This window comes from Perognathus longimembris, chromosome 9 (assembly GCF_023159225.1).
Source record: "Perognathus longimembris pacificus isolate PPM17 chromosome 9, ASM2315922v1, whole genome shotgun sequence".
In the NCBI taxonomy this organism is placed as follows: domain Eukaryota; kingdom Metazoa; phylum Chordata; class Mammalia; order Rodentia; family Heteromyidae; genus Perognathus; species Perognathus longimembris.
This window is the reverse complement of record NC_063169.1, coordinates 19,872,241-19,891,347: the sequence shown is the minus strand read 5'-3', so window position 1 is coordinate 19,891,347 and position 19,107 is coordinate 19,872,241. Positions and strand designations below refer to the sequence as shown.

At 39.8% G+C, this 19,107-nt stretch overlaps 1 pseudogene; it reads left to right on the top strand.

Moving 5' to 3' along the window:
* The first annotated feature begins 18,091 nt into the window (after window positions 1-18,091).
* Window positions 18,092-18,722, top strand: LOC125357552 (annotated as a pseudogene).
* The last annotated feature ends 385 nt before the right edge of the window (window positions 18,723-19,107 follow it).

The window sequence follows — 19,107 nt, the reverse complement described above, 5'->3', positions numbered from 1 at the left end:
CCCTTTCTTTGGAACACCTCTGGACAGGATAGGACGGTTATATAAATATATACATAGAGAGAGATAAGCATCTTGCTTATCTTTTTAAAGTGTTATTTAAAATTGACTAGCTTTTGAGTGCAACTCAGACATCACACATTGCACTGTAACACCCACCGTCTTTTTATTTGAAAAAAATGCAGAATTGCTGATTCAAATGCCAGCTGTAATTTGAATCTTTGACATTGCCCCATTCCCCAAAATGCAGTTTACCTTATGTGCAGTTTCTACATAGGGAACCTATATGAATAATATATAAATGTCAATTGACTTATAACGGATGAGCCACAAAACAAATTTCCACTAATTTAAGGACTTAGAGGAATAAGGATGTAGTTCACTGGTAGAGTGCTTGAATAGTATGTACAAGGCCCTGGGAGTGAGCCTCAGCACCACAATAAAATATAATAATAAAGTTTGAGCTGGGTGCTGGTGGCTCATGCCTGGAATACTAGCTACTCAGGAGGCTGAGATCTGAGGATCTCATGAAGGAGAAAATCTGTGAGACTTTGTCTTCAATTAAGCACCAAAAATGCTGCAAGTGGAGCTGAGGCTCAAATGGTAGGATACTAGCCTTGAGTAAAAAAGCCCACTAACTACACCCAGGTCATGAGTACAAACTACTGAACACACACACACACACACACACACACACACACACACACACGATAAAGTTTGAAATTATATTAAATATATGGTCTAACCACAATGGAATTTAAAACTATTTACAAAGAAAAAAGGGAAGGCTTAATTCCTTTTAATGATAATCTCAACATTTTAAACATCCTTTTGAAAAAAAATGGTTCTTAGATATTTGAGAAGAGAAAATGTGTGATATGGTCATATTGGTAAGAAATGTACTTACTGTGAATTATAGTAGGAATATCTGAGAGTGGTAAGTAACCATTTGAGATTTAAAATTACTGTTTTTTTTTTAAATTAAGAGTTAAGTCAACATGGTTTTGTCATTTCCTCCAGCAACATTCAGCTAGGAGGTCATAGCATAGAATTTGAATATGATATTATTAGTGAAATCATTTTAATACTTCCTTTTAAATATATTCACAAAACATTTCTGATAATATACAGTTATGTTTACAAACAGACTTAAATAATTATTTTAAGGGAAAATTTTTACAAATTTATCTGATTATAATGTATTTCAACTGTCAAAAGTTCTTATTTTTAGAAAGTATATGATTATTTTAATTGAAATTTAATCACAACATAATGCCATTTCTTTTGTTTTTTCCTTTTTTTAAAGACAGCATCTTATTATACAGTCTAGGCTAGCCTAGACCTCAGTATGTAGCCCAGACTAGCTTCAAACTATCCATCCTCCTGTCTCCATGTCCCAAGTGCTAGCATTAGAAGAGTGTGCTACCTTGCCTGACAAGACCATCCTTTTTATGCTTTAAATGAAACCAGGGATCACCCAGCAATGCCTATAATGTGGCTCCTGCCTATAATCTGAGCTACTCGAGAGGCTGAGATCTGAGGACTAATCCAGCCTCGGGAGGAAAATTCTGAGACCCTATCTCTATCTACCAAAAAGCCAGAAGTAGATCTCAGGCTCCGTTGTTAGAATACCAACCTTTAATTAAAAAGCTTAGTAACAGCAACCATGCCCTGAATTCAAGCCCTACTACCAATAAATAAATTAGTAAATAGACAAGTAAATGAAAACAGGGGTCTGTTTACCTTGATACATAGCAAAGACTTTTAATATTATAATTGGATTCAGCACTTTGGTATAATGTGGCTGACATTAAATATAGTTCTAATTTTTGTTTTTCAGACTAAGTAGCTCATGCTAGCCTAACTCAACTGTGGTACAGTCTGTCGTCAAACTCAAAATCCTCTTGCCTCACCTTTGCAAGTGCTAGCATTACAGGCCTATGCTACCATGTCCAAACCTGAGATAGCTAAACCCAGTTATTGCTTTTAGTCGTTTGCTACTGAAAAGTATTACATTATCCCTATGAGCTGTCTGTGTAAGCATTTAGACAACCCACCTTTGGTTGACGTACTGCTGATGCATGCTATTTTACTACACTAATTTTTGTTCAAAGCATAATGACTTCTTAACCTCCAAAGTTCACCTTCCATATATTGTGGACTAACCAAGTATTTCAGTAGCAGCTGTAAATTTTAGTCAAGGAACATCTTTCCTACATAGTAAAAGCAATATTCACATAATTTTCCAGGACATAGGGGATTAACACCATAATATACCATATAGAACCTTAAACTGATCATAAAAGAACATTTATTATCTTCTTTTTTTTCTGTATCTCTATTTCCCCTCTTGTATGGCCTTTTATTCTATTTCCTTCTACCCTCAAGTGCTTAAAAGTTTCATTAGCCCTTTTCTTTAAATCTTCCTTCTCTTTGTATTCTTTCCCTAAGTCTATCACCAGCAGGATCTGCCACCTGGTATTCTTGGCCTTGTCTAATATTCTCCTCTAAGAGTGGCTGAACCTGGTGATTTCTTGCTTCTAACGAAAAGAATGAAATGAAAAGTGAAGAGTTTCATTTTGTATTAGCACTGTCTCCCTCTTTCCTCCTTGGCTTGTTCAACTTGATGCCTAAACTAGCAATCTAGGGAGGCCAAGATGGCATAAACTGAAAGCAGACCCTGCCCAGAGAAATGATGAACTGTGGTTCTCAAACTGGACAGTCCACAGAGCTGAATCCAGACTAAAACCACATGAGTGTGCTTGTAAAGCAGATGTGTCTTCACCTAAAACTTGTAAAGAATTTAGCCACATTTTGAAAGGATATATCCTTTCACTTTGAACTTTATTTTTTTAGTGGTATTAAGGTTTGAATTTAAGACCACACTCTTGCTGATGTTGCTTGCTCAGATGGTGCTTTACCACTTGAGCCATGCCTTCAACTTTTTGTTCATTACTTTAGAGATAGTGTCTTGCAGACTATTATTCTTGATAAAAATGTCCTTTTTATTTCTTGCCTGTGGCCTAGGATCAAACAATATAGTATAATAAATTTATTTGTGTTGGCCATGTCTGAAAGACCATGTAATTTAGGTTAATAGTTTTGGAATCAGTCAACCTAGAAACTAAGATCAAGCATATAGGAATTTACTCTGTGTGTGTGTGTGTGTGTGTGTGTGTGTGTGTGTGTAAATCAGGGATTTTGCTCAAAGATAGCACTCTACCACTTGAGCCACAGCTCCACTTCAAGCTTTTTTGGTGATTAATTGAAGGTAAGTGTCTCTTGGATTTTCCTGCCTGAGCTAGCTTTGAACCAAAATCCTTAGCTACAGGTGTGAGTTATTGGCACTCTGCTTTTTAAAAAATTTTAATAACAAATCAAACAAAGTGATTTTGATACCCCTATAACCTACAATTGTTGTCAAAAATTGAGAGCATGCTTATGTGGATTGTTTGGCTAGAAAACCAGTAATAGTCTAAATACCTGTAGCAGCATTGTTGGAAACTAACTAACTATGGTTGAAAATTTTATTGAAGCTTGTAAAAGATTCTTATGCAGAGGAAACTGCTAAGCCACACCTTGATTCCTGGATTAAATAACATTATGTTGAGATAATAAAATTTTGTTATCTGGAACATTTATGGGATAATTCTGTTGCAAACCACTAAATTTTGATGTAACATATTATATTAGACAACAAATATACCTACAAACATACTAAACAACAAAGCTAATAAAATTTAAGAATTGTTTAGAGTATCTAGTCACTTTGATTCTGCATCTAACCAGCTGGTGACACACTGCTTTCTGTGTTCTCTCTTTTTTCTTTCTCTTTCATTTTCTCTCTCTCTCTCTCTGCCTCTTTTGCTCTCTTTCTCTCTCCTTACCAACCACAGTTTCTATTACTAATTCTATATAGATTACTCTAAAATGTGTATCTTTACCTAGAGCCTCTCCTCTGATAATCAGATCTATAAATATAATTTCCTGACTTAACATTATTTCTTCCTGCTGTTTCAAGGGGAAAAAATTACATGTCAAATTTGACGAATAGCTGGGTGCTAGTGGCTCACACATGTAATCTTAGCTACTTAGAAGGCTGAGATCTTTGTGTGGCAGTTCAAAGTCAGCTGGGTCAGGAAAGCACATGAGACTCTTAACTCCAGTTAACCACTCAGAAACAAGAAGTGGAGCTATGTCTCAAAGTGATAGAGCACCAGCTTTGAGCAAAAGAGCTCAGGGACAGTGCCCAGGCCCTGAGTTCAAGGACTCCCAGGACTAACAAAAAAAAACACCAAAAACTGAATATGTCATTATTTCTTCTAAGCCAGATAGAAATGTCCATCTTTTAACTATTATCATTCTTCTATGACACAAAGCCTGAAGCCTATAAAGTACTCTACTCTGACAATCTTCTTTTTCATCTCCATATTTATTCCTTCACAAACTACTTTCAGGGCTGGGGATATGGCCTAGTGGCAAGAGTGCCTGCCTCATATACATGAGGCCCTGGGTTCTATTCCCCAGCACCACATATACAGAAAATGGCCAGAAGTGGCGCTGTGGCTCAAGTGGCAGAGTGCTAGCCTTGTGCAAAAAAGAAGCCAGGGACAGTGCTCAGGCCCTGAGTTCAAGCCCCAGGACTGGCCAAAAAAAAAAAAAAAAAAAACCACAAACTACTTTCAGTTTTTCGTAAACTCATCAGAACTCATTTTTCCTGTACCCATGACTGTCATCTAAACAAAAGCCATGGGAACTATGAATATCTCTCACTGAGAACTAAAGTAATATCCTAACTTATCAACTAACATCACTGTGGATATGATTTCCCCCCCCCACACACACACACTTCATATTTTTCCTCACAATTTATTTTGGGAAAAAAAGTGATATTTCTTTCCAAAATGCTAGTGTAATGTCAACTTCTATTTTTAAGATCACTGTTATTAAAAATTCAGACAAAATTAAATAAGACTGAGTGTTCTGGTGTTCTGACTTCCAACTATTTCTACCTAGATTTCTATATAGTTAAACATACCTATGCGGTGGCTATTCTGATCTGCTTTCAGTTTTTCCTGTCTTCCTCTGAGGCTGTTGTCCGTACTTGTCTATTTGTCTGCAGTGTTCTTTCTTCTTCTCTAATGAACATCCTCCAGATCTCTTCATCTAAAACTGTCTCAGAAAAGCCTCCCATGCCTCTTCTAATAATTCTAAGTTCGTCAATTATAGCTACTTATATATATCTCATTCAGAATGTATTTGCCATGGGTACAATTTTCTAGTCGCATGTGTATTATTTCATAATATTATGCCTTCTACCACATTCTTCAAGGGGAGAGGAACTAGGTTTCCTTTTACAGTAAAGTGCACAATGATTGCATAATGGTTGTAGTATGTGGATGTTCAGTAAATTTAATTTGAATGAGTAGATAAATATGTTGTTGAGGATTCTTTTAGGTGTTATATAAAGACCCTTGCTGGTTTTACAGACAGATCTAATTTCAAAACATATCTTTCCCCTGCTACTATAAGCAAGCTATTTTATGTCAAAATCTTTGAAAATCTGTACCTATCAGCATCACTTTCTGATTAATTAGAAAGGAATATAAAACTTTGAACATAGTTCACTGTTAACTTTGTATCAGCTAACTAAGGGCTGGTATAAAATAGGAGATAGTGTTGGATCCTAGTATTAGTTGGATATTGCAAACACTCTAGGAAGATTTAAATTAGTAAAAAACCATACCTATGTTTAAATCCACATTACAAGGCCAGTTGTTTTCTATTTTCAACCTTAACTTCCAGGCTGTCTCAAAATACACTATGTAAATAAAGATGGATTGGTAAATGATTATTTGAAGTAGACAAACTGTTCTTTGCCCTTGAAATTCATGTTCCTATCTCATCTAAAAGATTCAATATACATTTAGGAAGGGAATGAGAGTAATAGACCTTAATTGCCAATTTCTCTAAGACAACAAAGTATAATGAAAGAGTAATTCGCTAAAGCAAAAACTAAGTGTTACTTCAGGAATAAAGGCAAGATGCTGTAGAAATGAAACAACAAATCCTATACTCTTGTCCCCTTTCTTTCCCGCTAGAATTTGTTCTTCTTCTACATCATTATTAATATCTCTACCACTATTGATAATACACTATGTTGAAGCACAATAGACAGATGGAGAAGGTAGAGAAATTAAAAGTAATATGTATGAAAAGGACTGGAGCCAGACTAGGAGATAATTTTTTAAGTCCAAAGTAATAAGCACTTTCCTTCTGTACATATGTATGTATGTATGTATGTATGTATGTATGTATGTATGTATGTATCTATCTATCTATGTATGTATCTATCTATATCTATCTATCACCTGTCTATCTAAATTTAGTGTCTTTTACTCTCAATCTATTTTCTTGCTCATGGCTGGCACTGGCACTTGTACCATGCCTCTAGTATGGCAATTTGCTCATTAGTTTGAGATGGAGTCTTGCAGATTTTTCTGCTCAGGCTACCTTTGAACCTCAATCCCAAGGTCTCAGCTTCCTGAGTAGCTACAATTATAAGCATGAGCCACCAGGCCTGGCGCCTGCCATCTTTTAGATATTCAAGTTATAAGTCACTAGGAGGGTTGAGTGCTGGTGTCTTATGCCTGTAACCCTAGGTACTCAGGAGGCTGAGAATTGAGGATCACAGTTGAAAGCCACCACAGACAGGAAAGTTTATGAGACTTTTATCTTCAGTTAACCACCAGAAAACTGGAATTGGTGCTGTGGCTCAAAGTGGTAGAGTGCTAGCCTTGAGCATAAGAGTTCAGAGATAGCTCCCGGGCCTTGAGGAGCCTTCTCCTTTAAGCTGTGTGAAAGCTGCAAACTCTTCCATTAATCAATAAAGAGGCAGGATATCACCTTTTACCCTTGTTTTGGGTAGACTTAGATCACATCTAAGAATACATTTTAGAATACAAACTCCTCTTAGCCACCCCAAGTCATTGTCTAATAATTAGGAATTGCTATCACCATGAATATGTGTACTCTTTCACTTCAGAAAGTATAAAGACCATAAACAGTGGTCACCATTTGGAGTTTTTTGCTCCCAGTTCCCATATAAGGAGCAGAAAATGTTTTTCCATTTCTTCCAACTGTTCTTCCAAAATTAATCCATGTTAAAACTTCTACTTCATGAGACTTTTCTCTTTGTGAGAACTCATGAAATGCTTTTCATGTATGAATCTCATGCTTCTATAATTTTGTATAGAAACTGAGAAGTTGAGTAAATCTCTTTCCTCACCTGGTAACAATATTGTAATATCCTCAGGTTCAAGCACAAGGTATTCTTTTTTTTATGCTCTAGTAAATGTGGCGAAAATACGGATTATTCTGTCCCTTAGAAATCACTTCTTGGTGGAGGAGGGCAATCATACCCCACAGATAACATAGACCTCTACTTCTGCACTACCTTTCTTGACAACTTGTGTGCTTCCTTTAAGTAACTTGTTCTCTCTTATACTACCTCCATTTCCAAGTAAGAGACGTTAGGACTGTTTCTGGGATAGACAGTTTCTCAATTTTTATTTTATTTTTTTTGGCCAGTCCTGGGCCTTGGACTCAGGGCCTGAGCACTGTCCCTGGCTTCTTCCCGCTCAAGGCTAGCACTCTGCCACTTGAGCCACAGCGCCGCTTCTGGCCGTTTTCTGTATATGTGGTGCTGGGGAATCGAACCTAGGGCCTCGTGTATCCGAGGCAGGCACTCTTGCCACTAGGCTATATCCGCAGCCCCAGTTTCTCAATTTTTTATCTTCTTCAACCTGCCTTTTAAACTCTTGAATCAAGGCCATCTCCAACATTATATAATAGGAATTTAGTGGTTGAATTTTCTAAAAGCACTGACTCTTCTCTTGGGCCTGTAGCTACCCACTGGGTAACTGTAAGCAAGATAAAAGTTAGAGATTTCTCCCTTTGTTTTTAGTTGTCTTAGTTGCTATCTTATTATTTTACTTATTTGTTCGTTTGTTTTGTTTATGTGGTACTGAGGAATCAAACCCAGGGCCTCATGCATGCTAGGTAAGCACTCTACTACTAAGCCACATTCTCAGACCTTAACATTTGATCAGATTCCTGTTTAACTCTGTACCAAGATACTTCAATGTTTAAGACACATTCCTCTAAAATTGGTTGTCCTTCCCCATTCACGGATGAAGAAATCAAGATAAAAGTAAACAAGGTACTTTTGAGATTTGTAGAAACATCATACTAAACAGATGAGCAGACTGTCAATCGCCAGCTTCTATAACATCTTGTTTTGGATGACCAGAACAGTGCCCAAAATCTCCAGTTATTTCTTGAATCTGAGGGAAGTAACTGCACTGTGCCTATATGACTTGTCTTTTTCTCTGAGCCATTTTCTCTTGTATTGACTTTGGAGTCTAGCAATAACAGGTCTAGTCAATAATCATCTGTGACAAGTTGAAACTATTTTCAAGCAGCAACTGTTCTATAGCCAACAAGATTCATGACTGATCTTGAGATAATGATCAACCCTACCACAGTTTGATCAAGCTTGTTTGACTACACCACTCTGCTTTTGCTCCTTACCCTATGAGATTTATTCCTAAGCTCTTATCAACAACTAGAAGATTGGGATGATGATGCTGTTGATCCTGTTCATTACCAATGTAGCTAGTGAATACATTGCTATTTTACCACTGTTTTTTCCATTTCTTTTTTGGGGGAAGATGGCCAAGTTTTGGGCCATCTGGGATCCCCAGAGTCAGAATTTGCCCTAGGCTTCTGGTTAAAAATTCCCCTTCTCTGATCAAAGTGCTATACTGAAAGCCTTTCTGATGCTTTGTAGTTCTTTCCTAAATATCCCTGAGGTAGTCCCAGGCACTTAAGCTGCTTTTGCTCGAAAGCACTGACTCTTTACTTGGACCCACAAATTAACTGAAAGTAGTGTAGGCACCCTAGCTTCCATTTGCATCTGTGTCCTTTGAACTCTTCTGCAGTCACTTCGCAGCCATCTTAAAACCCAGGAAGGACAACCAGCTGAGCATCAATGACCTTACAAGGCTCCTCCTGACCAATCCTGAAACGATGAAATGTCAGAATACCCGTGGCTGCTGCCAAAGCCACTTGTGACCAGGACACACACCTAAAACTGTGATTATTTAATTAATACGTATAACGTTTCACTTTGTCCCCATTTCTTCCTTCTATTTAAACTTTAAGCACATATCTGTTGGGGAAGATGAGTTGAAATGTCCATGCTGTGTTATTAAATTCCTTCCACTGTCCTTTAAAACTATTTGTATGTGGTATGTAGGAGTGAGTAGCTGTACGTGGCTTCTGAAACCCTTATCCCTAAAAAAAATCCTGTGACAGGCTTATTTATGACATAAAAATATGTCATAAAAACAAGACACAAATAACACAATCACACATATCTTTTGAGATTGGTTCACTATTACATTCTTGGGATCTAAGATATATCTGCAGGATGAACTAATTCAGCAGTGATGGTCACTAGACACTCTGTTGGAAATAAACTATACAACTTGTTGGGCAGTGGGGTTGGAGGGAATAAGACAGAGAAAATTGGGAGGGGGTGACACTGTTCAAAAACAAATATGGGCTGGGAATATGTCCTAGTGGTAAAGTGCTTGCCTTGCATACATGAAGCCCGGGGTTCAATTCCTGAGCACCACATATATAGAACAAGCCAGATGTGGTGCTGTGGCTCAAGAGGCAGAGTGTTGACCTTGAGCAAAATGAAGCCAAGAGCAGTGCTCAGGTCCTGAGTTCAAGCCCCAGTATTAGACAAAAAAAAAGAACAAAACAAAACAAAATGTACTCAATACCTGACTTATGTAACAGTAACCCCTCTGTATACCGCCTTTACAATAAAAAAAAATAAAAAATAGATTCAAAATATTTTCAGATTATTTAAATAAATAAAATACTTTAACTGTCAATGGTCATGTCTGTATTTTGGAGATTTTTAGAAAGGTGTGAGAATGTCATTCTCTTAGTCTTAAGAGTGTCAATCCATGTACTAACCTGTAAAAACATAGTTGGTATTTTAATCAAGGTGGTAGATTACTATTATAAAGCAGATAACCAAATCTGCTCTTGTCACCAAATTTACCTTTATTAGCTCACCATTTACTATTTCATGTATTTACATGAATGGTGAATTTATGAATCATATATTCATATATGTTTGTGAATTCACTGGAGTTAGAGTGATATTTTCTCTGGCTTGTATAAGGAAGCTTGAAGACTAACATGTATACTTGGCATTTGTGGTACATAGGAATTGGTCCTTATCTCAATACGGACAAATCTAAAAGTAAAATGTAGGCTGGAGTGGATTGTGACAGAATAAGGAAAAGTACTGAGGAGGGAAGATGGCACCGCCACAGTAGGGAGGCACCCCGACTCGCTCCAACTGAATAGCGAGCATGGAACTCCAGCACCCAACACCCCATCAGGAACCCAGCAAAACCAGCAGCCAGAAGCAGTGGAGAAATGCAGGAAAACAAAAAAGAGCAAAAAAGAAGAGCCGAAAACCTACACGGAGCCGGAGAATCTACGGGGCACCCTCCCCCCACCAGCTGACCCTGGCCCCAACAGGGCCAGGCTGGGAAAGGGGACCCGGCGATCAGCAGACCGACTGCCGGGAGTGCAGAGTCCAGACAGCGGGACTTCATGGACACCAGGGAAAGTGCAGACCAAGACACATGGCGACGGCGGCGACGGGAAGTTCAGGTCCACACGGGGAACAGACGTAAGTGGCTGGGGAACCCAGTGGTGCAGAAGGGGAGAGCCGGGGATGCCACCACAGCCTTCCGCCACACCCGAAGGACCAACGACGGCGCGGGACACACACACAATCCAGGACCAGTGAGTCACCCATTACCCCCTCCCCCAATGGGAGACCAGCTATCAGAGACCCAAACCCTACAAAGAAGCTAGATCTCCCTCCCTCCCTCTCCCCACCCCAAGGGAACAAAGAACCCCCAAATCAGGAGGGAAGCTCCCATCAGCTGCTGGGAAGTCACAGGAGTTTAGTAGGGGAAGGGCAGAGCAGCCCCAAGGCCGCCCAGGAGCTGGAACTGGCCAAACCAGCCCTGCCCCCTTCCCAACAGGGGCCTGGGGACAGCCGGCAGTGCAAGCCCCACCCGAGGCGCCTGGACCTCGTGGACTTTTACAACTAAAATCACAGGCGCTGGTGGGCAATACCAGCTCAGCAGGGATACCTGGGCCTGATCACGCCACCCCCCTCACAGCGGAGGCGCAGTCTGAGGGCGCTAACCCTAGCCTGGACAGTTGATCCCACTGGGCCACCACACATACCGCCCCCACAGCGAACTCGCGGGAGGGCGCAAGCACAACCCAACAACCCGGGGCTCGCTCTGGTAGGTGTACCCCGCTCAAGTGGACAGGGCCACAGCGGCAGCGCCCATTGTAGTGGGCGCACAGTGCACAGGTGGGTGGGGCCCCCAGCGACAACACCCGATCTGGTAGGCGTACCCCGCTCAGGTGAGCGGGACCACAGTGACAGCGCCCATTGTATTGGGCGTACAGTGCACAGGTGGGCGGGGCCCCCGGCGACAGCGCCCATCTGGTAGGCACACCTACACAGGAGGGCAGAGCTCTCCATCAGCCTGTGCCCACTCAGTTTGGTGCATTTCGCACAAGTGGGTGGGCCACACCCCAACAACACCGGCCCTGGAGCGGTCCACATAGGAAGACGAACTGCCTGAGATGTGAGCTCCTCTGACCAAGATATAGACTGGAAAAAAGAACCAAAGAAGGATAAGCCTCCATGCCACGCTGAATTAGCGACCAACAAACCCCCAACAGGGGCACGCTAGGGTCAGCACAGCACAGCGGAGGACACTGTCCCGCAGAGAAAGACACAGAACCTACCGGCCCCCAAGTGCAGGGAGAGTGACCACCTCAGAAACAACCGAGAAGGTCACATTCACCCATTGGGAAGCAAGGTCCAACAGCCAAACCCAAACCCAGAGCTAGGACACCAGGGCACAAGGCTCCCACTGATGGACCAGCGGGAACCAGCACAAAACCAAACCAGGGAAGCTACCCACAGATCTCCAGATGCGCAAATCACAAAGGAATATAACACAGTTCATCAAAGGGCAAGCCAACTCGCCAGCTCCAAAAAGCAGTACGACTGAAGAGGAGATGGAGAATAAAAAATCAACAGAGGCCATGTTAGCAGAAATGATAGAAAGCATCAAAAACGAAATCCGAAAACAATTCCAGGAGTTTAGAGTGGATGTCTTAAAGTACATCCAGGAAGCCAAGAAAGAAATGGAAGCAAAAATGGATACAATGCAAACCTCCGTTAAAGAAGACCTTAACATCCTGAGAAGTGAAATGCATGAAAAAATAGATTTAAAATACAACACTTTAAAGGAAGAATTTCCACGATCAGAGCTGATCTGGTAACCATAAATAGCTCTCTGACATCCATAAACTCCGCAATTGAATCCACAGCACAAATAATTGACCATATGGAATCCAGAATCTCTCTCTTGGATGATGAAGCAGCTGACAACAACCAGAAAATTACCACACTCCAAGAAATGGTGAAGCTTCAGGGCAGACTAATCCAGGAACTAATGGACAAAGACAAGAGATATAATCTGCGCATAATTGGAATAGAAGATGGAGCCGAGTACCAGAACAGAGGGCTTCACCATATTTTCAATAAAGTTATTGCAGGAAACTTCCCCAATCTCACAAGGGATCCCATCCAGGTAACCGAAGCCTATAGGACACCTGGCAGGCCAGACCCCAGAAATAATATTCAAGACTTCAGATCTCAAGAATAAAGAGCAAATTCTGAATGCAGCCAAAACGAGAAAGAAATTTTCTACAATGGGAAGAGGATTCGAATAACAGCAGACCTCTCCATACAAACCTACCAAGCGCGAAGTGAGTGGAAGAACACCATCCAAGTTCTACAGGCCAACAATATGCAACCTAGGATTAAATATCCAGCGAAATTGGAGTTCATATTGGAAGGGAAAACCAGATCTTTCCATAGCAAAGAGGATCTAAAGGAGTATGTGAATAAAAAACCAGCCCTACAGCGAATTCTAAGAGTGGAATCCCACTCAACAGAGATCGTACAGGACACACAGACAGAAACAGAAACAGAAAGAGCAGCTCACTAAAGACAAGAAGAAAAAAAAAAGAGGAAAAAACAGCCCAACAAGAAAATGGAAGGAGAAAAAACACTCTTATCCGTGATCTTTTTGAATATAAATGGTATAAACTCTCCGATAAAGAGGAGCAGACTGGCAGAATGGATCCACAAACAAAAAGTTGCCATCTGTTATCTACAAGAGACCCACCTTACAGCAAGGGACAAAAACAGGCTCCAAATGAAAGGATGGAGCAAGATCTTCCAAGCAAACGCACCTACCAAAATGGCAGGTGTAACCATCCTGATCTCAGACAAGCTAGACTATTCATTAAAATCAACTCAAAAAGACAAAGAAGGACACTACATTTTAATACAAGGAAAAATCCAGAATCAAGACATCACGGTGATAAATGTATACTCACCGAACAAAAGAGGCCCCACATATGTCAAGCAAATTCTCACAGAATTACAGAACAAGATAGACGCAAACACAATCATAGTGGAAGACTTAAATACCCCACTCTCTCCAACACCCAGAGGATCAGCAAGGGAGCTGAGGACCTAAGTAACACCATATCCCAAATGGATCTGACAGATCTATACAGAATCTTCCACCCTACAGAGACCCAATACACCTTCTTCTCAGCAGCCCATGGATCATACTCCAAAATAGACCATGTCATAGCCCACACAAAGAACCTCAGCAAATACAAAAGTATTGATGTCATCCCATGTATTATATCTGATCACAGTGGATTAAAGGTAACCCTCAATAATAACGGTTACCACAGAGGCTATACACATTCTTGGAGGCTAAACCCCACACTGTTATCCAACACGGGCCACAGACCAAATTAAAGATGAAATCAACGAATTCATAAGCCACAATGACAATGAAAATACATCACAAAGAAACCTATGGGACACAGCTAAGGCAGTACTGAGGGGCAAGATCATTGCCCTCAGCACTCACACTAAAAGAATGGAAGCAGAGCAGGTGAATAACCTCACCATGAAACTAAAACAACTGGAGAAACAAGAAATGACCGAATCTAAAATGACTAGGAGGAGAGAGATCACAAAGATTAAAGAAGAGATATATCTGATTGAAAATAGAAAGACCATTCAACAAATAAGTAAGACTAAAAGCTGGTTCTTTGAGAAAATAAATAAAATTGACGGACCCCTCACAAAACTTACAAAAAAAAAGAAGAGAAGAGACTCATATACATAAAATCAGGGACTCCACCGGAACAATTACAACAAGTACACACGATATTCAAACAATCATAAGGAGCTATTTCCAGAACCTCTACTCAGTAAAAAACAATAATTTTACAGAAATGGATCAATTCTTAGAGAAGTATAAACTGCCCAAACTGAACCAAGAAGAAATAAATCAACTAAATAAACCAGTAACTTACAGTGAGATACAGGAGGTAATCAAGAACCTTCCAACAAAGAAAAGCCCAGGCCCAGATGGATTCACCAATGAATTCGACAAAACCTTTAGTGAGGAGCTAATACCAATACTCCTCAAACTCTTCCACGAAATAGAAACAGGGAGAAATCCCAAACTCATTCTATGAAGCTAATATCATACTCATTCCCAAACCAGGCAAAGACCCAACAAAAAAAGAGAACTACAGACCAATATCACTAATGAACACAGACGCAAAGCTCCTCAATAAAATATTAGCTAACAGGATCCAGAAACTGATCAAGAAAATTATACATCATGACCAAGTAGGCTTCATCCTACAGTCACAAGGATGGTTCAACATCCATAAATCAATCAATGTAATTCACCACATAAACAGAACTAAAAATCAAGAATCACATTGTTATCTCAGTCGATGCCCAAAAAGCCTTTGACAAAATACAACATGCATACTTATTAAAAGCTTTGGAGAGAACAGGAACAGATGGAACATTCCTCAAAACAATAAAAGCCATATACAACAGACCAACTGCTAATATAATATTAAATGGAGAGAAACTTAAATCATTCCCCCTAAATTCAGGAACAAGACAAGGACGCCCACTCTCCCCACTTCTTTTCAACATAGTGCTGGAATCCCTAGCCATAGGAATAAGGCAAGAGGAGGACATCAAAGGGATACACATGGGCAAGGAAGAAATCAAGTTATCCCTATTCGCAGACGACATGATCGTATATCTGAAGGATCCAAAAAACTCAGTCCCCAAACTCCTACACCTAATAAACCATTTTGGCAAAGTAGCAGCATACAAAATCAATCCACAAAGTCAGCAGCTTTTCTGTACACCAGCAATATGCAAACAGAAAAGGAAATTATGGAAACAATTCCATTTACAGTAGCCAAAAAAAGAATAAATTACCTAGGGATCAACTTAACCAAGGATATGACAGACCTATTTAATGAGAACTATAAAAATCTAATAAGGGAAATCAAAGAAGACACAAGGAGATGGAAAGACCTCCCATGCTCATGGGTAGGCAGAATCAATATAGTGAAAATGGCCATATTGCCCAAATTGTTATACAAATTCAATGCAATCCCTATCAAAATCCCAGTCACAATCTTCACTGAAATAGAGAAAGCAATCCATAAATTCATATGGAACAGCAAAAGACCTAGAATAGCCAAAGCAATTCTAGGCAAAAGAAGCAGTGCAGGAGGTATCACAATACCAGACTTCAAGCTCTACTACAGGGCCATCATAACAAAAACAGCCTGGTATTGGTATAAAAACAGATCGGAAGACCAATGTATTAGAATTGAAGATCCATAAATAAAACCGCACTCTTACAGTCAGCTGATATTCGACAAAGGCTATAAAGACATACAATGGAGTAAACATAGCCTCTTCAACTACTGGTGCTGGGAGAACTGGGCAGCTATATGCAGAAAACTCAAAGTAGACCCAAGCCTATCACCATGCACCAAGATCAACTCAAAATGGATCAAGGACCTCAATATCAGACCTGAATCCTTGAAACTACTGAAGGACAGAGTAGGAAAGACGCTAGAACTTACAGACACAGGAAAGAGCTTCCTGAATACAGTCCCAGGGGCACAACAAATAGGGGAGAGACTCGACAAATGGGACTACTACAGATTAAAAAGTTTCTGCACAGCTAAGGACATAGCCACCAAAACAGAAAGACAGCCAACCATATGGGAAAGGATCTTTACCAGCACAGCAACAGACAAAGGCTTAATATCTGTCATCTACAGAGAACTCAAAAAACTAAGCCCCTCCAAGCCCAATAAACCATTAGGAAATGGGCAAAGGAGCTAAAGAGAGACTTCACAAGAGAAGATATAAAAATGGCAAAGAAACACATGAGGAAATGCTCAACATCCCTGGTAGTAAAGGAAATGCAAATAAAAACAACCCTGAGATACCACCTCACCCCAGTTAGAATGGCCTATACTCTGAACTCAGGCAACAACAAATGCTGGAGGGGGTGCAGGGAAAGAGGAACCCTTCTCCATTGTTGGTGGGAGTGCAAATTAGTACAACCACTTTGGAGAACAGTATGGAGGTTTCTCAAAAAGCTCAATAGAGACCTACCCTATGACCCAGCCATACCACTCCTAGGCATCTATCCTAAACAGCAAAACCCAAGATATCAAAAAGACATTTGTACTTCCATGTTTATCGTGGCACAATTCACAATAGCCAAAATATGGAAACAACCCAGATGCCCCTCCACAGATGAATGGATCCAAAAAATATGGTACCTTTACACAATGGAATACTACATAGCGATTAGGAATGGTGAAATATTGTTATTCGCAGGGAAATGGTCAGAACTTGAACAAGTTGAGCAAGTCAAGCCTAGAACACAGAAAACAAAGGGGCATGATCTCCCTGATATATGGCTGTTAAGAAAGGGAGATGGAGAGACAGTAGAGACCAAGTCTGTGAAACCAAAAACTGCTTGTCAAATGGTATTTCCCACAGGATTGGGGCAGCGACCCAACAGTATGTAACTAAAACCAAACAACTACTCAACATATAAAGGTCAAAAATCGACCTCTCAGTGGAATACAATAGCTCAAAAGCTATGTATGTACATTCATATAATACTACTGTCGACATATTGTCTAATATCGACATTACATTTAAAGCCCTAGGCGAATTTTCTTGGGCTTGGCCACGTGGCTACTGTATATGTTCAAGATACATTGTATATTGTATATATGTCTACCTGACCTAGAGAAGGGAAAGAAAAACAGGGTGTAAGATATCACAAGAAATGTACACACTGCCCTACTATGTAACTGTACCCTTTTTGCACAACACCTTGTCAAAAAAATTTATGTTCAATTAATAAATAAATTAAATTAAAAAAAGGAAAATGACTGTGCAAGGAGTGATTCTTACTGTCACTGGGGTAGTAAAACTGTATATAAAAAAACAACAACAACAGTGTTGTTCCCTATCACATGTAACTCATGCAATCTTTCTGACTCCAATTATGTTCTGGGGTATTCAAAAATAGAAAGAATTCAGCAATATCTTTTGTGTTAGTCACAAAACCATAGCCTAAAGGCAAAATCTAGTCTGCCATCGGTTTTCTAAATAAAGTTTTATTGAAACACAGTCACACCTATTGATTAAGTACTCTTTATGGTTGCTTTCTCTATGCAACTGCAGAATTGGAGGTTTGCAGACAAAATTACATTGCCCACAGGGCCTTAACCATTCTCTATCTGGTACTATATAGAATTTTTTTGTCATATAACGCATGAGTTATTGATTTGTTGAGTAGCATCTATTTACACACATTTGTTTCCTTGGAACAGTAAGGTTCTTCCTTTGAAAGGCAATAGTTAAAGCTATTTAACTGTATTTAAATTTGATCCTACAAAACATTATCCCTTCCTTTACCCTCTGTATCTTCTTTATATTTATGTTTTGGGAAAGATGGTGGTAGGTATAGAATTGAAGCTGCTGGAGCAGTCTCTGGGGCTGAGTAAATAATAAATATCATGCCCAGGGCAAGTATTGGACCATCATGAAGAGTGGCACCAAGGTGGAAGTAACTAGTAGGAATTTCTGGGCCACCTCTCTAAATGGTCTCCCCTAAACCTCACGAAACTTTAAATTTCAGTTCTTAAAACAAACAATAGCCAGGGTCTCACAGGATTGACCACTGTAGCAACTCACCTGGACAAGCAAGTCAACAAGGAGTATTTGCTGGGGAATACTGCAGGAAAGCTGGGGGGGAGGGAGATAGTTTAGCAGTGGTTAGAATACAGAATCATTCAAATAGACGGTCACTCCAGTAAAGAAGATATCCACACTCTGTTGAAGGATCTTAATTCATATGTTGAAGATAAAGTCTACATTATAGGAAATAACTTTACCTTACCAGATATCCTATTGTACTGTGTATGGACTTTGCTGCTTTATAGTTGACCTGACAGTTCGAGAAGAGGAGAAATATCTTCATGTGTCCCACCACTTTTGTCACATTCAACTTTACCCAGGCATCAGGCGACAGCTGTCTAGTGTTGTCTTCATCAAGAACAGACTTTATAACAATTCCCATTAAAAACTACTCCTGTTGTGAAAGAGCATATGGAAATGTTAAACAAATTTAATGGAAAATGTATTCTCGACCTCAGTACTAACATAAATTGATATGTAGTCCTTGTTTGTTAAATTTGGTTTAATTTTTAAAGTATAAACTACTACTTAAATGCTTTACTCTATTGTTGAAGTTTTGCAATTTTAAATAGAAATTGAGCTGCTATCAAAAAGTTGAGATCACAGGCAACAACAAATGCTGGAGGGGGTGCGGGGAAAGAGGAACCCTTCTCCATCGTTGGTGGGAGTGCAAATTAGTACAACTACTTTGGAGAACAGTATGGAGGTTTCTCAAAAAGCTCAATAGAGACCTACCCTATGACCCAGCCATACCACTCCTAGGCATCTAT